The sequence below is a fragment of the Scylla paramamosain genome, chromosome 9, assembly GCF_035594125.1.
Source record: "Scylla paramamosain isolate STU-SP2022 chromosome 9, ASM3559412v1, whole genome shotgun sequence".
NCBI lineage: Eukaryota > Metazoa > Arthropoda > Malacostraca > Decapoda > Portunidae > Scylla > Scylla paramamosain.
In genome coordinates, this window is record NC_087159.1 from 10,202,869 (window position 1) to 10,210,000 (window position 7,132).

Consider the following 7,132-nt stretch of genomic DNA (forward strand, 5'->3'; position numbering starts at 1 on the left):
TTGAATACTTATCACGTTCCTTATTTACCTCGTCACAACACATCAATGAAGGGTTATCATAGTAATCGAGAGATGCACAAAGATAGGTAAGTGGGTGAAGAGAGAGAGAGAGAGAGAGAGAGAGAGAGAGAGAGAGAGAGAGAGAGAGAGAGAGAGAGAGAGAGAGTTTTGACATGCACCATATTTAGCATCTGAGAGGCTTCGCTTTCTTTTTAGTGTAAATTTTGCGGATAGTACTGAGTGTTACATGGAACTGTTTTTTTTTTTTTTTTTTCTGCGTGATACCTCATTCCTTGCTAACTAACGTGCTGACTTACTAACTTGCTAACTAAGCTCTTCATTTTTTTTTTTTTTTATGTAAGCTGGTCTTTGGTCAAGAACAACAAAAAAGGAAGATAAAAAGTCTGACTGAAGTGGCAGTTTCCTAAACGCGAGAAGTTAACCAAAAATAATGAGAATATAAGGGTGAACATTATTCTGTCTTTCCCTGAGAAAATTTGCAAAAACAAATACTAATATAAAAAAAAAAGCTTACGAATTTTTTAGTCAACCACACTTTCCAGATACTGTCAAAACTATACTATGAGAAATAAACATAAACATACATAATCTTTTTCTGCAAACTTTTCTTGGAAGGATAGCGGGAGTCAAACGTGCTCTATTTATGCATTTACTTCTTTCTTTCTATCTTTATTCCTTGACCACCCTCCTCCATGCTTAACATCAAATAAGTAAGCAAATGTGGTAAGTGTTGTGCCAACGAAACACGCTCACGCTCCGCACAGTAAACACTTCAGAAGCATTACGATTTCCTGAAAGTACTTGAGTTACTTAGTTCATAAATCAAAGCTCAGTCTAGGAGGTCAAATTCCGATGAAACTGCCATATTTGTATTCGTTCGTATGTTAATCTCTCTCTCTCTCTCTCTTTCTCTCTCTCTCTCTCTCTCTCTCTCTCTCTCTCTCTCTCTCTCTCTCTCTCTCTCTCCTTCATGGTAAGTGCAATACGGTATAAGAAAAGTAATTTGTATTTTGATGAATGCTGAAATATAGTAATTACTGGAGGACATTAACACACACACACACACACACACACACATACAGAGAGAGAGAGAGAGAGAGAGAGAGAGAGAGAGAGAGAGAGAGAGAGAGAGAGAGAGAGAGAGCTAATGACGAAACTTAGTAAGCATTATTCTGCTGCTCCGACAATGAACCTCCTCCTTCACCTTCCATCTCATCCGCTCCTCGCATTTTCCTTCCTCTTCTTCAATCGTAGTATCTTCCGTTTCCTCATTCGCTTCCTCGTGCCTCGTGTTTGTTTTCCTGTTTCTTTTTTTCTCCCTCTCTCCCTCCTCCTTCTCCTGACGACCTTCACTCTTCTTATTATCATCATCATCATCATCATTGTTTACCAGTCCTACCACCACCACCATCACCACCTCCACCACTACCAGCACTACTACTACTACTATTACTACTACTACTACTACTACTACTACTACTAGCACCTCTCTACCATTTCTTTCATCAGCCGATATACCAACTACAGAAACTACAGAAAATACACACAAAATTAAAGTAAAAATGATGTGATAATAATAATGATAATACAAATAATAATAGTAGTAGTAATAATAATAATAATAATAATAATAATAATAATAATAATAATAATGATAATGATAATAATAATAATAATAATAATAATAATAATAATAATAATAATAATAATAATAATGTATCCAAATCACAGTAATATTTTTGAGTCACCACTTACGTCAGCAGATAATGCAAGGTGACGGGGTGGTGGTGATGGGGAGTGATGGTTGACGTGAAAGTAATGAGCGTTAGAAAAATATGAAAAAATTCTTCACAGAAACCAGCACAGAGATGGGTTTTATTTTTATATTGTAATCTTTAGGCGAAAACTCAGGATTGATATTTGTTCGATGGCTCATTTTTCTTTCTGTCATCTTGATTGTGGCTTTCTTCTATTTTGTACTTCATTTTCAGTCTCTTCTTAAGCTTCAAAAAATGCATAACTCGATATTTGTTTGTATTGTATTTGTTTATTTTTCTTTAATAACTTTAATGGGAACATAACAACGGCCTGTTAGCTCAGTTGGTTAGAGCGCCGTGCTAATAACGCGGATGTCGTGGGTTCGATCCCCATACGGGCCAAGAGAAAAAATAAACGTTATTTTATGTGTTCCCGGGTAAAAGATAAGTTGTCGGGTGTTCAATTGCATCATCAGGAAAAAATGTGAACTAAATTTAAGGTTTTCCATCGCCATTATTGTTATTCACATCATGTCATACTTATCTTTATATTGCTTATTAATTCATACTGTACATCTAAGCAGAGGATCCTTATCTTCCTATCTACTCTCTAAACGCCAAACTCATACCCTGTGCAATGCAAGGTCAAAAAGCTGTCATAAAGTTAAACAGTTTATCCATGTATTGCTAACTTCTGTCATGACTCTTATCTCATAAATTATCAAGTTTGTGACCTAAGACTCCCAAGTTTAGACTCATACTGGTTTACTGGTTCGGATTGTGTTTCTTGCTACGTTAAGGGAATTTCGCCTCTAATTATGATTTTTGCCACCGCGAATACACAACATCCATTAATGGCAGGAGTCTGGGGGCGAATGGAGGGTCTCTACTTTACGGGAGCTGGCATCGGGTAGCCCTTCCAGATACGAAATTTATGTTAAACTTCAGTTTACTATTTTTACGATTAAAGGACTTGTGAATATGAATGTGTACACACTTCTTAGGCACAAACATGAGGTGCCTTGCGGAATGGTGAAAGAGTTCTGTGCTAGGATAAACATGGCTTTATTAATTATTGTTTGCCTGTCACTTTGTGCTCGGATGAGGAAACACGTCAGACGGGATGTTATGTGCTTGACTCCTGCTGTGCTCGAATCTCTCTCTCGTTCAGAGTTACTCAGGTCACTGAGAACATCCTTACGGGGCCGATAATTCTTGAGGTGGAGGGTTTGGGCTCCTTGAAGGTCGGCCATCTTAATTCTTAAAGTTAAACCTGGCCCGGACCGTTCTTAACTTTTCGGCGCGCTAAGCACAAGGATAAGCACAATTTGTGAAGTTCAGTAAACACGACATTAATCATTACGTTTATGCTAATCCCAACCCTTCTACTAAAAAATCTTTGTTGATTTGGTGATTCAGAGCCAGACAGAAGCAGACTCGCGTTTGCTGGCTGCCAGGATGTGCTAATAAGGTAAACCAAGCCATGGAATGATTCCAAGCCTGGAATTGACTCCGTCTCTTCCTATTACATTCGCTGCATCGGATGTTGAGAATAACAATGCAGTGTGAAATGTGTGTGTGTGTGTGTGTGTGTGTGTGTGTGTGTGTGTGTGTGTGTGTGTGTGTGTGTGTGTGTGTGTGTGTGTGTGTGTCTGTGTGTGAGGGTTCGCGGTTATTGTGAAAACTGATATTTGTTAAGCTCGCTTGTGAGTTGTGTTATATCTATACATGTTTTTTTTTAACTATTTTCTGGTCGATTGCTTCCTTTGGGGAAAGTGAATGATGCGGATATCAAAGGGACCCACCTCGTGCTACCATGTATATTTTAAATGCAGTATCTTTAATGTTTTTTTTTTTGTTTTGTTTTTTTTATGTGGATTTATGTGGTTTGTCTTTAGTGAGCGCGCAGATACACACACACACACACACACACACACACACACACACACACACACACACACACACACATATATACACACAGATCATTTGCTTGTCTTTTTGCCTCAGCCTTTCTCTCTCTCTCTCTCTCTCTCTCTCTCTCTCTCTCTCTCTCTCTCTCTCTCTCTCTCTCTCTCTCTCTCTCTCTCTCTCTCTCTCTCTCTCTCTCTAGGACGGCATAAGTTTATTTTCATTATTTAACTTGCCTTTGCTCCTTAACTTACCTTCTCTCTCTCTCTCTTTAACTTGACCTGACGCAGAACACATCCCCTCTTAACGGCACCTAACTTCCATCCCATTAAGTTCCTCCCTTTGGCAGCGTGCTTCAGGCGCTCCCAGACGCGCAAAGTTTGAAGCGGCAGACAACGTTAGCATCAGCAGCGTTATGATAGCGGCCTGACTGCAGTGGGGAAATATGTGCTCACGAATGTAGGTTTTATCCATGCTAGAATATATGAGTGGTTTTGGTACGTAAAGGCGGTGATGTTTTATTCATACTTGAAGGAAAGGTGAGTGCGCAGATCTTTTTTTTTAATCAAATGTTGAGTGTTTTTAGGGTGTTACTGAAATGTTAGTGATCGGTATTTAGTGAGTTACTGTCTTATAAAAGCAGACGACGTTTACGTTTATTTTCATTCGTTTTATTATATTATGTTGGTAATAATATTAACAAGTTGTTGGGATATCTGAACCCTCTACATCAGAGCACGAAAAAAAAAAAAACGTTTTGTTGGTCATTTTTCTAGTGTGCAGTAGCTGTCTTGAAGGCGAAGATGCTTTCACGAACTCAGAAGTAAATTTGCATTATTATGACGTATTTTCACAGAGAAGGCCCGGAGACACGAGTTGCTCCTGGAAACGTGTCTCGTCAAATAATCGCCTTGGTAAGTGTTCTCCTTGGCAGAACCTTCCTTCACTACTCAACTATTCCTGCAGTTACATTCCGCGAGGTTGCCTTACACGCCATCCTCACCAATAGGAGCGAATGAAGGGAAGGCTATGTAACGCCGTGCTGATGCCGACATGTATCAGAAATTCTTTAACTCTTCTTTTTGGTTTAGGTTCAGTTAAGGAATATGGATTACGGTATGTACGTTCATGTGTTACCTTGTCTTATTCCTCCTCGTCCGACTCTTTTCCTTATCGTCGTCGTTGTCCTCCTCGTCATCGTCCTCTTTCTCCTCCTCCCCCTCCTCCTTCTTCTCCTCCTCCACCTCCTCCTCCTCCTCCTCCTTCTCCTCCTCCTCCTCCTCCTCCTCCACCTCCTCCTCCTCCTCCTCCTCCTCCTCTTCCAACTCGACCACATAGCTTCTCCTCTCCCAGCAAGTGTCGTTCAAGTTTCACCACCTCTGTTTCCACCACCATCACCACACCACCGCACCTCACCATCGTCAATAACATTAATACCTTCCTGATAGAAAAGGAAATGAATGACCTCCGTTTCCCCATTTTCCTACCAATCAAGTCTTCCTTTCTCTCTTATGTCCATGCAATTTTCCTTCTCGATTTCTATCACCTCGTCCATCTTCTTCTCCCGCTCCTTTTCTTCTTCCAGCATTGCTTCTTCCTCGTCTTTATTTTTTTCCGTTTTTTCCCTCTTTTCTTCATTGTTGCTCTTTTTCTTTTCCGTTTTTTTCTCTCTTGATTGTTATTTAAGTTGCTTTTATTTTTTATTCACATTCGTATATTTCTAGTTCATATTCGAATCGTTCTTTTCCTTTGTCCTCCTCTTCCCGTTTTCCCCGTCTCCGTCTCTCTCTCTCTCTCTCTCTCTCTCTCTCTCTCTCTCTCTCTCTCTCTCTCTCTCTCTCTCTCTCTCTCTCTCTCTCTCTCTCTTTTATCCCTATCATCCTCCACACATCCTTCTTTGCTTCTCAATCCCCGAATCTTTTCTATTGCAGTGCCTTTGACCCATATTCGCTTTTCTTTCTTTATTGTTCATTTCCCTCCATATCTTTTCGAAAATGTTATCAGTACCATTTGTGCTGTTGTGTCCCTTCATCCTTTACCCCTTCGCGATGACATTTTTTGACCCAATCTCATTCTCATTCTCTCTTCCATCGTCTCGGGTGATGAAGAAAACCACATTTGGCCCCAGCGAGCGAGCAATGGTGCATGTGTGTGTGAGTGTGATATATATAGATGCTGCCTTGTGCGATATGATTGGAAGGATTCCGACTCTTATTCTTCCTCTTCTTCCACCTCCCTTAAAGTTGAAGAATGTGTCGCCTTTGTATGTATTCTTTCCCTTGAATGATGTGAATTGTGTTGCCTCTTGCGTCAGTCTGCGTGTTCTGCCTCGCCCTTGTCCCTGCTTTTGGTTTGTGGTTAAGAGGTATTGCGAAAGTGACAGATTTGTACGATTGGCGGGGATATGTACAGACAAACACAGAGAGAGAGAGAGAGAGAGAGAGAGAGAGAGAGAGAGAGAGAGAGAGAGAGAGAGAGAGAGAGAGAGAGAGAGAGAGAGAGAGAGAGAGGGGAGGGTGTTCATAATGTATAAGGAGGAAGAACAAGATGAGAAAATGATGGTAATGGTAAAAAACAAGAAGGAAGCGGAAGAAGAGTAAGAGGAAAGAGATGGTGTCGAAAAAATAAGACAACAACATGGAAGACGTTGTGGTGAAAACAATAGGAGGAGAGAAAAGGGAAGACTAATGAGATGGGAGAGAATGAGAAAGAGGAAGGAGGATGAGGGGAAACAAAAAGAGAAGGAGGGGGAAAAATAATGAATGTTCTCTTAAAAAAAAAAAGACTGGACTCAAAGGAAAAAGAAAATGAGGAGAATAAAATGAATCATCTCCATGTTTTCGTGAGGCTGAGATCTGCATTTCCCTTTACAAATACATCCATCCTCTTCCTCCTTAACCGATTCCTGATCCTTCTCTTCTCCTCATTACAGACTTTCTTCTCTTCCGCGTTGCTTGGTTTCAGATCCGATTATACGTAAGTCGGTGCCACGAGTTCCCAACCTCATTCGTGTTGGTGCCGAGCCCTTTCAGCACCACCACACACCCATTCTGGAACTACTTACTCTGACCTAATGAGCGCAGTTGTTTGTAGATGCTGGTAAGTGTGTATTGGAGAAAGTCGTGTCTGGTAGTAATGATGATGATGGTGATTGTAATATTGGTAATGATGAAAGTGATGAGTATGATGATAATAATAATGATTTTAATAAGATCTAGATATCTAAGCCACACTGTCCGTCTGTTTGCCTTTCTATTTGTTTATTTGTCTACTCGTTCGTATTTCTGTCCACTTGTCCGTCTGTGTGGCTATTTCATATGGCTGCTTCTCACCTAATCGTATGTTCAGTGCAGCATTGTATTTTTTTTTTTGTCTTATCTCTTTTATACTTAAGTTTTCTGACCTTTACATATTCGGGAAAGAAAAAAATGGGTGATCTGTGAATG

The 7,132-nt window shown here is 40.2% G+C and overlaps 1 non-coding gene across 1 annotated transcript; it reads left to right on the forward strand.

The window, feature by feature from the left end:
* Positions 1-2,106: 2,106 nt before the first annotated feature.
* Positions 2,107-2,180, forward strand: Trnai-aau (transfer RNA isoleucine (anticodon AAU)). The gene has a single exon. It is a non-coding gene; the product is annotated as a tRNA-Ile (tRNA).
* The last annotated feature ends 4,952 nt before the right edge of the window (positions 2,181-7,132 follow it).